The sequence below is a fragment of the Perissodus microlepis genome, chromosome 10 (assembly GCF_051167445.1).
Source record: "Perissodus microlepis isolate ML-2025 ecotype Zambia chromosome 10, ASM5116744v1, whole genome shotgun sequence".
Lineage (NCBI taxonomy): Eukaryota > Metazoa > Chordata > Actinopteri > Cichliformes > Cichlidae > Perissodus > Perissodus microlepis.
This window is the reverse complement of record NC_140470.1, coordinates 28682442-28699652: the sequence shown is the minus strand read 5'-3', so window position 1 is coordinate 28699652 and position 17211 is coordinate 28682442. Positions and strand designations below refer to the sequence as shown.

At 38.9% G+C, this 17211-nt stretch overlaps 1 protein-coding gene across 2 annotated transcripts in view; it reads left to right on the top strand.

Annotated features, from left to right (window-relative positions):
* tmem132e (transmembrane protein 132E) overlaps positions 1–17211 on the top strand; it is a 426449-nt gene that overhangs the window by 15979 nt on the left and 393259 nt on the right. The gene's annotated exons all lie outside the window — the stretch shown is intronic.

Here is a 17211-nt window from a genome sequence, read left to right as displayed (position 1 = left end):
GTGGAGGCTGAAAAGGTTCAATTTAGCACTGCATTAGCTGTAAGCGTTTAAGAGTGCCAGTGTTTGTTTTTCATATTAAATTACTCAGTGAGGCACGTGTAATTTTCTCACAGTGGGGGAAAACTGATTGGTAAATCCAGAGAAAATTGGAGTAAGAATAATAAAGTTCCAAATTCTTTGTATCTGCTGTCAGTGATCACACAGCTTTTGAGTGCCAACCTTAAAGAGGCTTAGAATAATGAATTAGTCATAGAGATCTCTGAGGACGTGAGGGAGGAGAGTTTGGCCTAAATGCACAAGTCTATCAGTGGCAGATAACAGTGCACACAATTAAAAGTTTTACATAGACTTCATTACTCTAATTTTCAAATACTTGAAATCCATTTTATTGCATAGCGAGGCTTTGCTTTGCATCACACTGATGTGGAGGAAAAAACCATTATAAAAAAAACATTATAGGCATGTAGAGCAGTTTTTAATGGCCTAAGTTAAAGCCGTGTAATGATTTTATCTACTTGTGCCTGTGTTTATTTGCATATTTATTTCTTCATTTGTGACGAAAAACAGGCAATTGCTTACTATCCTGTAATTAGTTGGAAAGTTAAGGTTCATCTGCATTCCCTGGGCAGGTGGTACAAAGACTGACTACATTAGCTGAGCAGAGAGGCAAAGATGAGCCAGTACTGGCTGGTTGAGAAGTCTGTGCTGTTTCACTTATATAGCCAACCATTATCATGTTGGGCCAACACTGGCCTCCTGCCTGTGAACACAGAATATGTTGGCCCAGTATATAAATGGTTGGGTGGCTCTGAATAGTCTTTTAATTAAAAGTTTGTCTTGGTTACTGTTTACCTATAAAAGTACTGAATGAATCCAAGCACCCAACAGGCTTAGTGAAGTAAATGCTACCACGCCCTGGATACTACCTTTTCCTGTGACTCTTATAGACAACCTTTTTGTGCCACAGACCGGTTTATGTTCGACAATATTTTCACGGACTGGCCTTTAAGGTGTCGAGGATAAATACAACAAAATAAAACCAGTACCAGTACCAAAAAAGAGATTGTTTTCATAATACACAGGAAAAGACCCAGGGAAACAGTTAACGATAAAAACTGATTTAAAACCATAAATTTCACACCGGAGGCTCAACTCTCATGGACCGATACCAAACTACTCCCGGGAGTTGGGGATCGCTGGAATAGGATGTGCTTTCTTTGTGGTCTCCCCCCACAAGCCAGGATGGGTCTATGCTTTAGTGCTGTCACAGTACTAGACTAAAATATTCCAATAACATTTTCAGTACCATGGAGTGGGAGCAACACTAACATTCAAAGTCTCTAAGTCACCACCTCAGTTTGAACTTCGGATGCCTTGAGCATGTTTAAATGCAGTGAATTTCTTTCTTTTGATTAGATATTTGCATCATGATCAGCTGAACAGGTCGGGGTCTTAATGAAGTGGCTGGTGGATATGGAGCTTTTATAGGTAGAACATAAAAGCTTTTTAAGGAACAGATATATTTACAGGTCCTCAAGTCCTGTGCTTGCCAACTTTGTTCATTAATAGCACGTCTAAGTGCAGCAGGATGAACATTTCACTTTCTTGTGCAATTATTTAAACTGTGTGTTTGACTAGAAAAAAGAGCCACACGGACATGAGGGTTTATTTTAATTCCAACCACGTTCTGGCATTTTCCACTTTCTGAAAGTGTTTGTGTCATGCTACGGCTTTTCTCATATTAATTTAGAATTAAATTTCAACACCATCTTTGCTAGAGAAGCCGTGTAATTTACGACCTTAACTTGTAAAATGCCTTGTAATCGGATAAGCCAGTTATGGACTATAGGATAACCTATACAGAGATCATATGGTTATTATGTTTAACAGATTTTCTGGTAATTAGACTCCCTCTTAATTTCACTAATCATGTTCTTATCATAGTACAGAGTTAAAGTAGAGCTTCATGAAATCAAACACTTCTGCATTACCATGATCTGTGGTTGCTTCAATTCTTTCCATTTCATCCATAAAATCCCTCCAAGGTGGCTTATTTTATTTTTCTAAGCAGTCCAGTAAACCATCACTCCTCCTCTGGTTCACAGACACGACCCATTCATTATAATCAGTGTGTTTCTTATTAACCCAATCAGCTGTCCCTGCAGCTGCCTCCAGATGCTGAAATCAATCCACCTCCAGAATCGCTGTGATGATTGCCAAACTGCTGGGCTATGTTGCTGACCGATTAGGGGGTTCATTCCACTAATTAGACATTAAACCCAGCTGTCCAGAGCAAAAACCTTATCTTCTGTTTTTATTTATTTCTTCTTTAATGCAGATGGAACACAAATTCCTGCGCTTTTCACAAGGACACTGCACCGTGGGTCAGTCACCATCCAGTGATGGTTTAGAAAGTTTAGCCAAAGCTGGATTTCGTTGTGATTATGTGTTGCATTTTGATGATCATCACTGGTGATAACTTCACTCAAATAATGTCAAATCTGAGTTGAGGGGGCCTTCCACAAAGAATTTCAGACCGACCTCCGACTTATTCGGGAATATGGCATCACATCTAGAAGCGGCATTTATTTAGTTTTTTTTCTCCTGGCCAGCAAATTCCTGAGGAGGAGAAAAAAACAAGTCTATGAAGATGGTCCATTTCCTCAAACTCCACTGAACTTATGGTTTCCAGTGCTAGTTTCAGGCATTGCAGAGTAATGGTTTTTTGTTCCTGTCTAGAAAGACAATTTAAAAACTTGCTTTGCTTTGGGACTGAGAAGGAGTTGGTGTGTGAGAGTACCATGTGTCCCTGGGTGGCGCGGTCAGGTCCGCATACAGCTTGCGATCAACAATCCCAATCAAAGAACTAAGACGCTGTCTGTCAAAAAGTCTCTTGATGCATGCTCAACCATCCAGGTAAGTAAATCCCAAAAGGTTGACTCACACAGGGGTCATGACAATTTGCATATTAATGATCAAGGAACTGACCTCATTGTTCTGTCAGTGGTGCTGGTTTCAGTCATTGTGCAAATATACCGTTTATAAGTTTGGGGAAACCTGCATTCAGCTGAGACCGAAGACGTCACTGGGATGAGTGACGAAACGTTTCTCCCACTTAAAACCCTCCATCCAGATGAACAGAATCAACCTTTTGGGATGTCTGTCAAATATGTGGCATCGTCATTTTACGTAGTCTGTGGGTAATTGGATGAATGCATTGGCCAAGATTATTTTATTTTTCTAATTTAATTAAGAGTTCCACTCTATAAATAGTTGACCTTTGCCTCCTTCCTTCCTTTTGGGCAAAGATGGTGAGAAAGATTAAGCATCCAAGTCTGTTAAGTACTGAAGAATGAAGCGTGGAAGTCACAATTTCTGTTTTTGAGCTACACAAGGTATATTAGCCACACTAGCTAGTTGTTCAGAACGGTAACCACTTGTTACATTGTTGCGCACTGTGATCATTAGATTTGAATTACCAGTGTCCTTCATCTGACTTTCATCAAATATCTCAATCACATTTCAGAGGTGACCCTTTTATTTAGAAAATATCAAATTAAACCACTTAAATGTGAAATGTTAGTTATTATGAGCCTAATTTGTGACAGAGCTTCCTCTCTCCATAGACATTCATTGGGGGTCAGGCCCCCTTTTAGTGACGCCCCTGATTATCACTTTGCAAAGAGTGAGAGGAAGCATTCCTGGAAATCCATTATGTGGTGATTTAAAAAGGGTTGTGTTTATCAGCATTATATTTTAAATTGTTGTATGACAGAAAAGCCTGGCTTGTGATTCCAATTGATTTTTAAATGATTTATTTCAGATGTTATACTTAATTGATTTTTCAGTGTCAGTATTATTATTATTATTATTATTATTATTATTATTATTATTATTATTATTATTATTATTATTATTATTATTATTATTGGGTTTTTTTGGTGTGTAGTTTGGTTACTACAGACTGATGGTAGTAATATAAGCCATGTCCTCTGAATATGAAGTTTATAAGTGCGGCTCAGCTCTGAAACAGAAGAAACTGTTGCACTTTTGATCCCCAGAGAAACTGGGCCGGGTATGAACTGAACCCTATCTGCCCCGCTGTCGTCTGTCCGTTCGTTCATCTGGCTTTCTGTCTGTTGCACACGAATGCCTTTCCGAGACGTGCTGATTGGCCCAAGGGGACCGCCACGGCATACGTTTCTACGCCATGCTTCTTTGACACCACCATTCGCAATTCAAGCAAATGACATGTCCAGATCTATGCTTCATCTTTGCAAGGAGGAGGCCACAGTCCTCCTCCACCATTTTTTTTCTTCTTCTTCTTCTTCTTTTTCTGCCATTTGGGATAACATTTTCTACTCTCTCTACACTAAAGACATTGATTATTTTGGAGGACAAACTGTGCGTTTTGTGTTTTGAGGTTACAAGTAGTGCGATTATTGATTTTTAGGAGACTGTTCTGGTACCTTGTGTGGTTTCAGCCTTGTACCAGCGTTTAGTTGAAATCGCTTATTTACTGGACAAGCAGTGAAATAAGAGTGGATAACATATCCAGCTAGATTGGAGCTTAAAGTTACTCATGATGTTACTGTGGGTTTCCGTGAATCTATGTAGACCTTCAGCATATACCTACACTGTTGCTCGCTGTTTCAAACTGGGTTTTCAGTCTCAATTTGGCAGAGAAGAGGTGGAGAGGAGATATCATGAATGACCCCCACTGACTGTTAAAGCCTGATGGGTATGGTGTATTCACACCCTGAATCCTGTATGAGGTAACGTCCCACTGTGCTTTCTTGGGCTTGGTAATTAATTACTGCCAAAGCGCCGCTGTCAGCTGTCTATTCATCCCTGACCTCTCGCTGTTGGAGATGTTGTAAGTTGTCAGTGGTGTGTATAGATTTATTCTTACTGGCTGAAACGGTTAAGAAATATAAATGAAAATGTGTATCGACATACAGTAATCACAAGGTCTGGTTAAACTACGTATCACCACCTAATCACATTTTGTGTTGGGAGGTGCATGTCCATCCATCCGTTGTCTTCCCCTTATCCAATTTAGGGTCATGGTTGGGCTGGAGCCTATCCCAGCTGTCATTTGGGTGAAAGGCAGAGTACACCCAGTCAGTCAAAGGGGTAACGCGGAGTGACAGATGACCTACGGCCAATTTAGAATCACCAGTTAAGCCAACAAGGATGCCTTTGGACTGTGGGACGAAACCAGACCACCTGGGGCAAACAGTCAGTCATTGTAGGGTCTTTACCTTACAATATAAAGCCCCTTTAGGCAGCTGTTATTGTGATTCGGCATTATATAAATAAAAATGAATTGACTTGAATCCAGGTCATTGTGAACTTAAGAGCTTTAAAAAAATAAGTTTGAAGATGTTTTACCTCTAATCTTTAGTTAAAAACAAAAGGTGCAGAGTTAGTGGGGTCTGTTCTCTTTGGAGGTGGTTTTTAGCTCACTTTTGATCATGTGAGTCATCGCATGAGCCAAGGTGTGAAAAAAGGTGTGTGTCATTCAACTCACTGCAGGTTAAGGGGGTTAACGCCATCCTGTTGAGGTAATCTCGGGCATGGTCTAAATTGGGGTTGAAGTACCCAAGACTGCAATGGGATTTATAGCTGGTTTAAGTCACCACCTCTGTTCACCAATGGGTTGGTCACAGACTCACATGACCAATAGAGGGCCAATGACCATCTCCAAATGGTTAAATTTGGAGGTTAAATACTTGGGACTCTCTAACATTTGTTTTTAGAGCTGAAGAAGCTTCTTCTCGGATGATTTCCTTCAATTTTTTTGCCTTTCAAGCTCTCAGGACTACAGAGAACATGCAAACTCCAACCCCCAGCTGACAGGCAGATTGTAACCAAGGGCTGTGAGGTGACTGTGCTAACTGCCGCGCCACCCTGCCGACCTGATAAAATATGCTCACAGATTTTTGTCTTTTAATCACTTAATCTAGTTGAGAACTGTGGGGAAAAGCTTCTTTACTGCAGGAGTTTCTGAAGACTTGAACTAAAAATCTATTCTATGTCTAAAAGGTGAAGTTTTCAGTGTTCAGACCAAAAAGTCAAACAAAACCTGCCACATTTAAATAAAGATGTTGCACGTAATCAAATAAAAATGCATTTTCTCTTTGACAGAATAAAATATTTACTCATACATCGCACTTCTTCCTCCACAAGAAAAATACTATACTTTCACTTTGCTGTTGTGCAAAGGCAAGGGATGAAAATACTTACAACCATATAAGTCCACCATATTGTTGTGTTTAGATGTGTAGATATCTGACAGCATGATCCCGAATGAATGATGGGAGCCCCAGCTTCCCGAAACAAGCACTCAGCCCCCCTGGGAAATCAAACAAGGTGCAAACTGTGAGAGCAAAACTGCCGGAGAATTGCAGCATGACGTTCAGTGCTGCTTGAGGAAGTCATTTTTCATAGTCCTACAATAGTCCCCATTTTGTTAAAAAAATATCAGACACGCGCCTGTTATTCAAGCATAATGTGCATTCTGGGTGAAATGACCAAGTGAACTCATCACGGCTGCCACGCTTTTAATGAGGATTAAAGGGAAGTGTTGCTCCATTTATGAATTCCCAGATGACGCTCGCATGTTTGACAACAGTCGCACCAACATTCAGTTCGTGGACTGAGCCAGACGCAGAGAGAACAAACAGTTTGAAGCCAGCTGTGTGCCATCGCGCGCAATCACCACTGAGTGAATTTGTTTAATTATTTGCTAAATGCTAATAGCCAAATAATTTGAAAGTGTATATGCCTCCGCTGGAAATCTCTTCGGGAGTTCTGACTGTTTGATTAACCATCTGCCCCGACATACTCCTTTTAGAGACGCTCCAGATTTTAAATCTTCATGGTATCAATTTTCTGATTTAGGAGCTTTGATTTCAAACGGCAGCTTAGCAATATCATCCACAGGTCTTCTTTAGCTTTCATCTTTCACCCGGCTTGGCCGTGCGGTGTGCGTAGGGTATCGAAAGGAATTTAAAAAAATGTTTGTTTACTGACACAATAATTGTAATGCAGCTGCTGGGGGATGGAAAAACCGTGCAGAATTTCATTAACATGAGACGACTGACATTAAACCAGGATTAGCTAAGCGTGTGCTTTAAGAGAAGATTTGAGCGATTTTACCGTATTGACGCATTGAACCTGATTTCCTTGGGCAGGTCGTTTCACAGCCTCGGGGCTTTGAATGCAAACGCATCCCCGAGCACATGCGTCCCATTTAATGAAATATATGTCAATTCAGTGAATTTATAGAGCACTATAGATAGTTTTTAAAATGTGCTCTATTTTTAGTGGATTAAAGGCATATCATTAACCCAGAGGTTTGCTGGCAATTTTAGGGAAAGGCTTCGAGGTATTTTCTCTCTATTGTGTGGGTCCCTCCTGGTACTGTGGCTTCCTCCCACAGTCCAGAGATGTCCACGTTCGGTTAACTGGTGAACCTAAATGGGTTGTCGGTGTGAGTGTGGCCCTGTAACTTTGCAGTAGGCTGATCTGTCCAAGGTATATATAGTCTACCTCTCACCCAGTGATAGCTGGAATAGACTGCAAGCACTTTGGTAGGGATCATTTGCACTGCTTAGTTGTGATTTGCTCCACACTAGATAGCGATTTAGTTTTCCCCTCGTCTCGCTGTCAGTCAGGGCCTTAGATGTGTCATGGTCTTATATAGTAATCCCACCTCCTGGCAACTGCTCAAATGAACTGAGCCCCCTTCTTTCCTTTATGACAAATGTATGCGAGCATACAGAATAAAATAGTGCTGTAAATGAACAATTGATCGTTTTTGTGCAGGTAAATAAAACAAATAAATGCCATAAAATTCCATGTGGTCATCAGTGCACCTTGATGGGAATCTTCAGGAAGTAGAAAAGAGCTTTTTGGGAGTTTTACTGTGACGTGGGAAAAATGTCAGGACTCATCTGAGCCCAGCAAGAAAAATAAATGATCCCGTTAAGTAAATGTTAACCACTGGCGTGATTATACATTAAAAAAACAAGGGTAAGCACAGATCTGCGTCTCATGTCTGTGGATGTTTGTCTCATGGATTCAGTCTTGGCTTCAGACGTGAAGTTTCAGTTAAAGGTCAGGTTTAACCATGTCTGGCAGCCAGTTTCCTTGAGGAAATCCTGTATAGCGCACATCTTGTGGCCTGCCGAATTGTTTACGTGACCTTGTACTGTCTCGCATATTCCTTCCATAATCCTCTTTCTTGGTGATCTCTCACGGACTTCCCACCCACAGATGCCGTACATTTCTCATGACCTTAATTCACAACCTCTTCTCCTTATGTAACCTGGAAACCACTCCGGTCTGCCATCGTGAAGGACGACTCGGTCCGCTTACTGCTGTTCAGAGAGGAGAGAGGGTCAAGGACACGTTCAAGTCTCCTTCAGGCAACCTCCCAGCTTGAATGACACTTTAACAAGGATACACATGGCCATCCTTGGTAGCAATCATTAATCTCTCTCTTCTGCTGTCATCAGAAAGTTAAGTCTCATAGTGTGAAACTTCTTTAACCTCCTAAGACCCGAACTCTTCCACGGCATGCATTTTTAATTTCTCTTTATATTTGGGCATATTGGGGCCTGATGAATGTAAAAACAAAGAATTACCAGATTTTTTATTTTTTTTTTAACCTTATTTTTCTTAAAAACAAAAATAAGAGCCACATATGAGGATATTCGTTTCAAATTTTGATAGAACAGTGGCAGTATAATGTCCTCGTAAGTAGATATCAGGCCCATGTAGAGCAAAATTGAGTATTTTAGTCTAAATAACCCAAAATGTGATGTCCACATATGTGGACGCCAGGTCCTAGGAGGTTAATTCTCCTCATCACATCATCTGTCCTTCCTGTCCTGCATAGAGAAAACGGATAAGATGCAAGTGAGGAAACATGCAGACACTTATTACACGCGGGCAAATCCTGGACATTTCACAGCCAACTGTCTGGATGAGCATGTTCATCTGCGACACTCCCTTTGAGTTGTCTGCTGCATACATATTTTTTTCCACACACATATGGATGGTGAGGATGATAACCAATATGTGGTCTGAAAATCAAAATCCCATCTTCGCAGCTGGCCACTAATCAGTTGGCCCATTTGGCCAGCGCAGGAATAACAAACCCCGCTGACGCTGTTTAGACATGAAAGTGGTCTCCTGACCAAAAGCCAGGCTCGACTGCTGTTTGGCAAGGACTTTTGCAGAAGTATTTTTTATTTTTTTTTTATTAAATGTTTATTCAAGTATTCACATTTTGGTTGGGTTGTCGATGTTTCCAGATGGGACCGCGTGCCAGAAGCATTCATAGCACTGGGACTTGACTTTGCTGGGAACCTTTTTTCCTCTAGGTTTTGTGTTCTGTGTCAACAGCAGAGATGCACAGCTCCCACAGGGGGAATGATGGCAGGTTGTCACATCATTTCTGTGCATTGTTCACATTTTAGAGGGGAAAAATGATGTTTCAGATCTCGGACTGCCACAAATTCTGATAAAAATGCTAGCTCAAAGTGATTACAGAAGCTACGCTTTTAAATTACGTGTATTTATTAATGCAGTTTAAACCCATTTATGCAGTTACAGGGGTGCTAAGTAGATTAGAAAATGAATACAAATGTACAGATGAAACTTAAACAGCAAAAAAAGGAAAATGGATCAATAATCACTGCATTTGGTTCGAGATATCTCCTGCGTACACACACTTGGATATTGATGATCTTTTTGTGTTTATTAGCTACTAATTGGTGCTCCATGATTTGTGGCTGTCAGTTTTAATTACCTCCCACAGGTCTGTAATTCTCTGCGAAACGCATGATGGGATTCATCAAGTTCAAGCTTTAAGGATTTCTCATGTTGCCTTTAATATTTCAAAATCACATCCAAGGTTTAAAATGTTGTTGTTTGTTTGTTTGTTTGTTTGTTTGTTTGTTTGTTTGTTTGTTTGTTTGTTTGTTTGTTTGTTTGTTTGTTTTTACTGCTCCATGTAGTCTTTAGACTTATAAGACAAAGACTCTGACTGTATGCATCATAGGCTCAAATATTTGGAGACAAATCCAACTGGTGATTTTCTTTTTCTTTAATAAAAAAGTAATAATGAAGGTCTCAAATGCACCACTGAAAAATAAAGGAAATCATAATTTAGGAAACTCTGTTGTTGTTGTTGTTGTTGTTTGTTTTGTTTTTTTAAATGTAGTTATTTATTTTTTTATTATAGATCTCCAGATAATTTTCTAGGAACTTTCCTCACAATTTCCTTAATTAGAAAGAAGTGGTTGTGTGATTTGTGACTAATTGTAGAGCTTATTTAAGTTCCTACAGCTATGGGAATTAAAAACAAATAACAAAAATTGAAAAATTGTGTTTAATGACCGTGCCTGTTAGAGTTTGTGCTTCTGTATATTGAGATTACAGATTGAAACTGTAGCAATAGAGATGTTATCCACTGGTTTCTGGACTCTTTTTGACAGTACAGGGATCAGCAACAACTGCTAGAATTGGCACACTCGTCAAAGTGGCCATGCCCGTATCTTTAAGCCTTACCAGTATATAAATGGATGATTTATGAAAAAATTCACAGGCCTTGGAGTTATTATCAAGCTGGAAGATGTCTATAGAGACTAGAACCCTTTTTTTCTGTTGTCGTCATCGTCTTCTTTTGCTCGCTTTAGGGGGTCGTCACAGTGGATCACCTGCCTCCGTCTCACCCTTGCATCCTCTTCTGATACACTAACTCTCCTTTATTATATTCATAAACTTCCTCTGTGGTCTCCCTCCTGCCTTCCAGCTCCATGTCTCTCCCACATGCCTTCCCCCTCTCCTCTTCTTTTGTCTTTGCCCAGCAGAAGTGTAGTTTCCACTGACACCTTGCAACTGCAACAGCAATGTGATCTTGTATGGAAATCTCATGCTTTTTGATTGACATGTTTGTTTTAGCGAAGCCCTTTCTTACACATTCATCTATTTATCTTTTGGCTGTTAACATGTTTGGTTTGTTTTTTGCAAAAGATTTAGGACTTTTTGACCCTGACAAGGATAAATTCCTTATTTTAAAAGGCATTGACCAGCTTTGCTTCTGAACTGTGATGATGGTTTCCTTTTGGTTCCTACCTGTGAAACAGAGTCAGTCAGTGCCACATATTTCTTGTGCAACTAAGAATCAAGACGGATCGTTTTTTAAAGAAATTTTGACTTGTGTTGGTTGTTTGCAGCTTACCAATAAAGCTGCGTTGTCCTTCCATTTTCTTAACTGCTTATCCAACTTGGGGTTGGGGAGGAGGGGGCTGAACCCTGCTGACATTCAGGTGAGAGGTGGTGCATCTTGAACAGGTTTGCCAGTCCATAACGGTGCTAACACAGAAAGCCGGACAGCCATGCACTCTTACATCTGCATCTATGGCAAATCAAGAATCAAAAATTAACCTAACATGCATGTCAGGAAGCTGCATTACAAGAGGGAAACCCACACAGCCATAAGGAAAACATGCAAACTCCCCAAAATCAAACCAGATGTGCTTCTTGGAAATATTATTGTTGTTTACAGCTGAGTATCAGCTTATCAGAAACTATTATGAAAGTTTCAGAATAAATACTGTATAGGATCTCTAAAATAAAGTAAAGAAGGCAAATTTATCTTTTAAAATAACATTGTGTTATGAGAAATTGAAGGCAAAAGGATTTAATATACTTTACCTAAAGGGGCAAACTCAATTTATTCTTTTAAATTTTACCACCAGGCATTCAGAGAGCGTATAGTTGGTCGTTTATCATGAAGTCCAGATTGTCTTTTATTCTTGCACACCATCATCTTTGTAATCCTGTCTGTACATTCATTAAGTCAAGACTGCAGGGAATAACCACGACTTTAGTTAAAAGTTGAAACATTTCCAGTGCAGGAGGACTTATCTTTGCCTTTTGCCTCTGGAGAATGTTAGTTGAACAAAGTTTAGACACTGCTTCTTTATTCTTGCTGAACAGTCATGGTGTCTGTTTTTTTTCCTCTCTTTATTCTACACTGTAGTTTTATGGACCCAAGAATTCACTTAATTAATAAATAATCATATTTTTTGAAGCCTTTGAAATAACTACAGGGAACATCTTTATAAACAAGTTAAAACAAATTTTGTTCCAGAAAATGTAAAAAGAATAGGAAAGAAAATTGAAGAAAATATGTTATTGTTTACTTTTTGTGCAACTGTGTTCAAAGTATTATGAGTGCTTAGTACAGTGAGATGTGAATGGCTAATCGAGCTGAATTGTGTGCTTTCTTTATCATTGCAGGCCTCTATGAGCTTTTGAGTGGTTTATTTTTAAAGAGCATATTGGAGGATTTTGCTTTCTTGTTGAAAACGCTGAATGTTGAAGGATTGTTAATTTCTTCCATTCACAACTATATATGAAAGTATTTCCCTCAAGGACTCCCAGTAAGCTGATTTGAGTTGTCTGAGATCCAGCTAAAGATACACAGATCAGTAGAAAAATAGGAGTCTGGAGATCAACACTGTGGGGGAGACGGTGGAAATACAAAGGCGGGAGCGTGTTCATCCTTGGAGATTGTGTATACTTCATTGATTTTTATTTTTCCCAACTTGTTTCTGTGCTCAGGTGTGCTGTGTGTACTTGCAGAGTGGAGAAAGGCTGAGAAACTGAAGTCATAATCTAACACTGAGCAGTGCTGATTTTCTAACACTGGAATATTTCTAACATTTTGAGTTATTTTCCAGTGTTAGAAAATCAGCACTGCTCAGTGTTAGTCTTTGTTAATCTTCAAAACTGACTAGGTTACTTTTAAACATATAACACTGTCAAAAGTGTTAATTTAACACTCAACAGTGTTGTATTTAACACTCAGAGGTGTGGACCCATATAGACACTCTCTAGTGTTAATTTAACACTGGAGATTTTGCTGTGCACTTACTTAGTACCTCTTATATGTTACTTTTAATTCAAAGATCACATATAGCTCTTTTACACTATATATGGCCATGTAACATTTGTACATGTAGATCTTCATCTTTTCTTTCTCTTTCGCTCTCTCCTCCCTCATTTCCAGCTCGCCTTCTTCCTCTCACCTCAAGCCAGAAATGCAGCTGGCCGTGGTCATTATGGAGTACAGTGTTTATTTATTCAATTCATTAATTCATAACTCAATCTGTACAATGGCAGCACAATCTTGAATGCAACACTTGGATGTTTTTTTTTCTTTAAACAATGGTGCTGTCAAAATGATGCTAACTATCAAATTAGAAGATTAAATATCAATGGAACAATTGTAATTTTCTTGCTTGATTCTCATTTGTGAGGAATATAACTTGCAGCACATAATAAGCTTAAACAGTGAGTTAAAGGATCTTTTTTTCACTGAAACAACTGAAGATAAAGCACTCTGCTACTCAAATGAGCTACAGCTTAACTGAAAAACACTAAACAAAATCACATTTAACAGATTTATATTACAAAGTGAATGCCAGTTACTTGCATCATTTTCCAGTATTTTTACAAATGCGCTAAATAATAGGACCTTTTGCTCTTTCACTCATCATTTCTACTTTTTTTTTTTTTTTTTTTAAAAGATCTTTTGCTCATACCGAAGCTGCTAGCTTGTTGCTAGCTCTGAGCTGTGGCCATCGGCGTAACTTTGTGCTGAACATTGAGGGATGGGTCAAGATCTAAATAAATAAATAAATCTGGGTAAATTCCCAGATGATTCATAATTTTTATAATAATTTTATTGGAGGGGTTATATTGGTTGGGTCTGATTATTTGGGGGGGGGGTCATAACCCCCCTAACCCCACTGGAAATTACGCCCCTGGCTCTGGCTAACTTTAGCTTTAGCTATTTTTTTTGTTGTTGGTAAGAGTTTGATCAGGTTTGTTGTCGTGAACGATTTGGTGGTAGTCCCCCCAGTTTACTTTCAACTTTGTCTTCAATAACAGTGAAGAGATTGCACAAATATTTACTTACGCTGCTGTGCATGTATTAGCATTTTAGTCTCCCAAGCCTCTCAGATATTGGAAATTATGATTAATAAAAAAACAGATGAATCAATAGTGTAAACTAGTGCTTATAGTGACTAAAACAGAATTAAGCTTTCTTTTAATGTTGTTTAGGTACCTGCTGGACTATGTTTCTTAAGTGTTAAGCTCTTACTCTAAATTCACACCCAAACATACGGTGATTAATAACTCTGTTTAATGTAAGGCTGAAATGAACATCCTTCAGTTCTGTAGAGATGTTTCAGAGAATTGCTGAATGTATTAACTTTGTCCTATTGCAGAAATCTCTGGAGCAAAAATTAGTGCCAAAACTCTTACAGGCTGTTTGCTGTTTACTATAGCCTTAGCTTACTCAAGGCATTGAACTAGAACTCTTTAACCTTGTTTTGGAGCACTTTTAATGCCATTATTCAACAAATAATTATGACTTTCTGTGTGATTAATTATACTAAGAGCCTGTCCAAGAAATCTGCGTGCCAATTTTGGGGATAGAAATTCTAATATAATATTAGTTTGTTATTTAGCACTACTTAGCATTCGTGTCAGCACAGAGCAGTCTACAGTAAAGGATGCCATTTGCTCACCGAGCCAGCTAGTGTGAGCTGATAACATTCTCCTTGTCTTTTGGCTCTAAGAAACGCAAAGATGGTGAAAGCCAAAATACTAATGTTGAGGTTGCATGATTTGAAACAAACCAGTGGTCGATATCACGATAGCTACATGTCCAACTCTTATATAGAGCTTGTCCCCATCACCAGGCCCAAGTGAGATTTAACTAAAATGCTTAATCAAATCTGTAAATCAGATCAAATAATGACAAATGTAACAAGAAATAAGTAAAGTTTTGATGCTCACCTGCACTGATATCGAATTTTCTACAACAACAATGCACAATGTACAACAAAGTTGCATCCACTGTAGTCTTAGTATTCAACAGCATGTTCACCTGGCAGAGGATGTATACCATGTCTTCAGCTTCCTTCTGCACACAGAAACACACACACCTCAAGCTCTCTGGTACCAGTCCCCGACTCTTTTGTCCATATGGTTCGTCTTAGAAGACAAATTAGCCTCGGCAGTTCTGGCTGCATTTCCACAAACCTTTAACCCATCTCAGCGGTCTATCAAACCTGCAGGCTACACCAGCTCTGCGTTTGCCATTTCACAAAGCTCATTCTTCTGACTGCCTCGGGATCTGTGGGCTTTTCAACAAAGCTGTAACTTTACAGTCCAAAAACCCATAAATAACAAGAACTTTTAAAATTTATTTATCTGGGCAGCACTGTTTGAGGTCTAATCACCAAACGACTGACATCAGCACATTTTGAGTCTGTGCAGAACAATGCAGAGCTCTACATTTCTCCCCTGATTTTTTTGTGAGGGAGCGGACGCGGCGACATGTGATCCACATTCTGTCAGACTGACTGTTGATCCACTGTTGTGCCATCTGGTTGTTAATCCATTATTAGTAGGTATTAGAGCACTCAGTTTATATACAACTGTTACACATATTGGATTGAGGTTTCTTTCAGCCCAGATTTAAATCTACACAACATAAAATAAATCTTCAGTTTCCTGAAGACCGGAGCACGTTACATTTTGGCCCAGAGGGACGCTTGTATCCAATGCGCTTCAAGTTCTCACCAATCGAACTTCTTGGCTCCACTCTGCTTCTTTTTCAAATCAGCTAATGCAGGAATGTGAGGAAGCCCAGAAGGCTTTTGTGGCATGATCGCACGAGTTTCACAGCAATTCATCAAGCGGCCGATCAAAACAATAGATCCTGAAATGATAAATCATAAGGACCACCTCATTGCACAGTGGGTTTTTGGGTGGAAAATAAAGTCACAGAAACTCTCCTATCAATCATTTTTTTGGTTGAATTTATATTTGACACAATTTAAAATAAAGCTTTAAGGAAGTAAGAGACGAGATCTGAAACTCAACACAGGAATAAACCTTAATATACTCGCATTTAACCCACTAACAAAAAACTTCACCGCTTGTTAGTTTATACCATCATTTATATTTTACATTTCTTGAGAAGCTCAATATTTTCCTCAGTGTGAATTTCACTGTGGGGGATTGTTTAGCTCTTTACAAGGCAGGCGGTTTTCAACAAATCATTCAATCCTTTCTCTCGCTCATTTTTAAGCATTTCAGTTGAGCAGTACCTGTTCTGGCTCTTAATTTGACTATTAAAAGACACAGGATTCGTCTTTCCTGAAGCATTATTACACTTAAAACATTTTCTTTCTGATCATTTCTTGTCACTGGTTTGGATTTCACTGTTGATTTAATTAAAGCTCAGACGTAGTGCGAACTGAGATAAGTAAGTCATTGAGTTTAATGTAATGAGCACAAATTCTAGACTAATAAAAAAAGGATGTGGCCTCTGGGTTTGAAAAGAAGTGAGTGTAAAGGTACATCCTTTCAAATAGACAGCAGTGCTTTGCTCCTGTGGAAGCAGAAAGATTTAGTTTATTGGCTCAAAAGAAAAATTAAGGTGGCGATAGCCCGAATGCTAAAGTCGACACTCCGAAATGGGATTCCCATTTGAGTCTGACGTATGTGATGTCGTGTTGGCTGTGTGCTTTATTTATTTTAACATACCATTTATGGAACAAAGCCATGTCATTCTGTCATAGTGGCAACATTTTCGCCATCTTAAACGAGTTTAAATAGATGCATCTTAAATTAAGTTGTTGGCAAATGAGTGCAGGTAGAGACACAAGATGAAGAATGTAAGAAATGCAGAAATCACAAGCGATTTTGCCACATTTTAAGTTTTATTTTGGCTTCTTAGTTTTTCCTTTTGTGTCATTATTGTAGTTGTTTTGCATCTGTTTGTTGTTATATTGCACCTCTTTGTATTCATTGGCTGATACCTTGAGGCCAATTCGTGTCATTGCAATCACTTTCCTTCTATTTTTATTCTTTTCTAGTTGTTTAGAATCTCTTTGTGCCATCTCATTTTAGATATTTATGTAGGCCTCTTTAGACATTCACATTCACATTTCACGTCCTTTTTTAAATATAAGTCCATGGGGTGCCTTATGTTTATTGCAGAGTAATCTCAATAGGGTTAAGATTGTGATCATTTTTAATCGGAAAAATCTATGTCAAACTAAGTGATTACACATACTTGGCTCGAATTGAACTTAATGAGCTTGT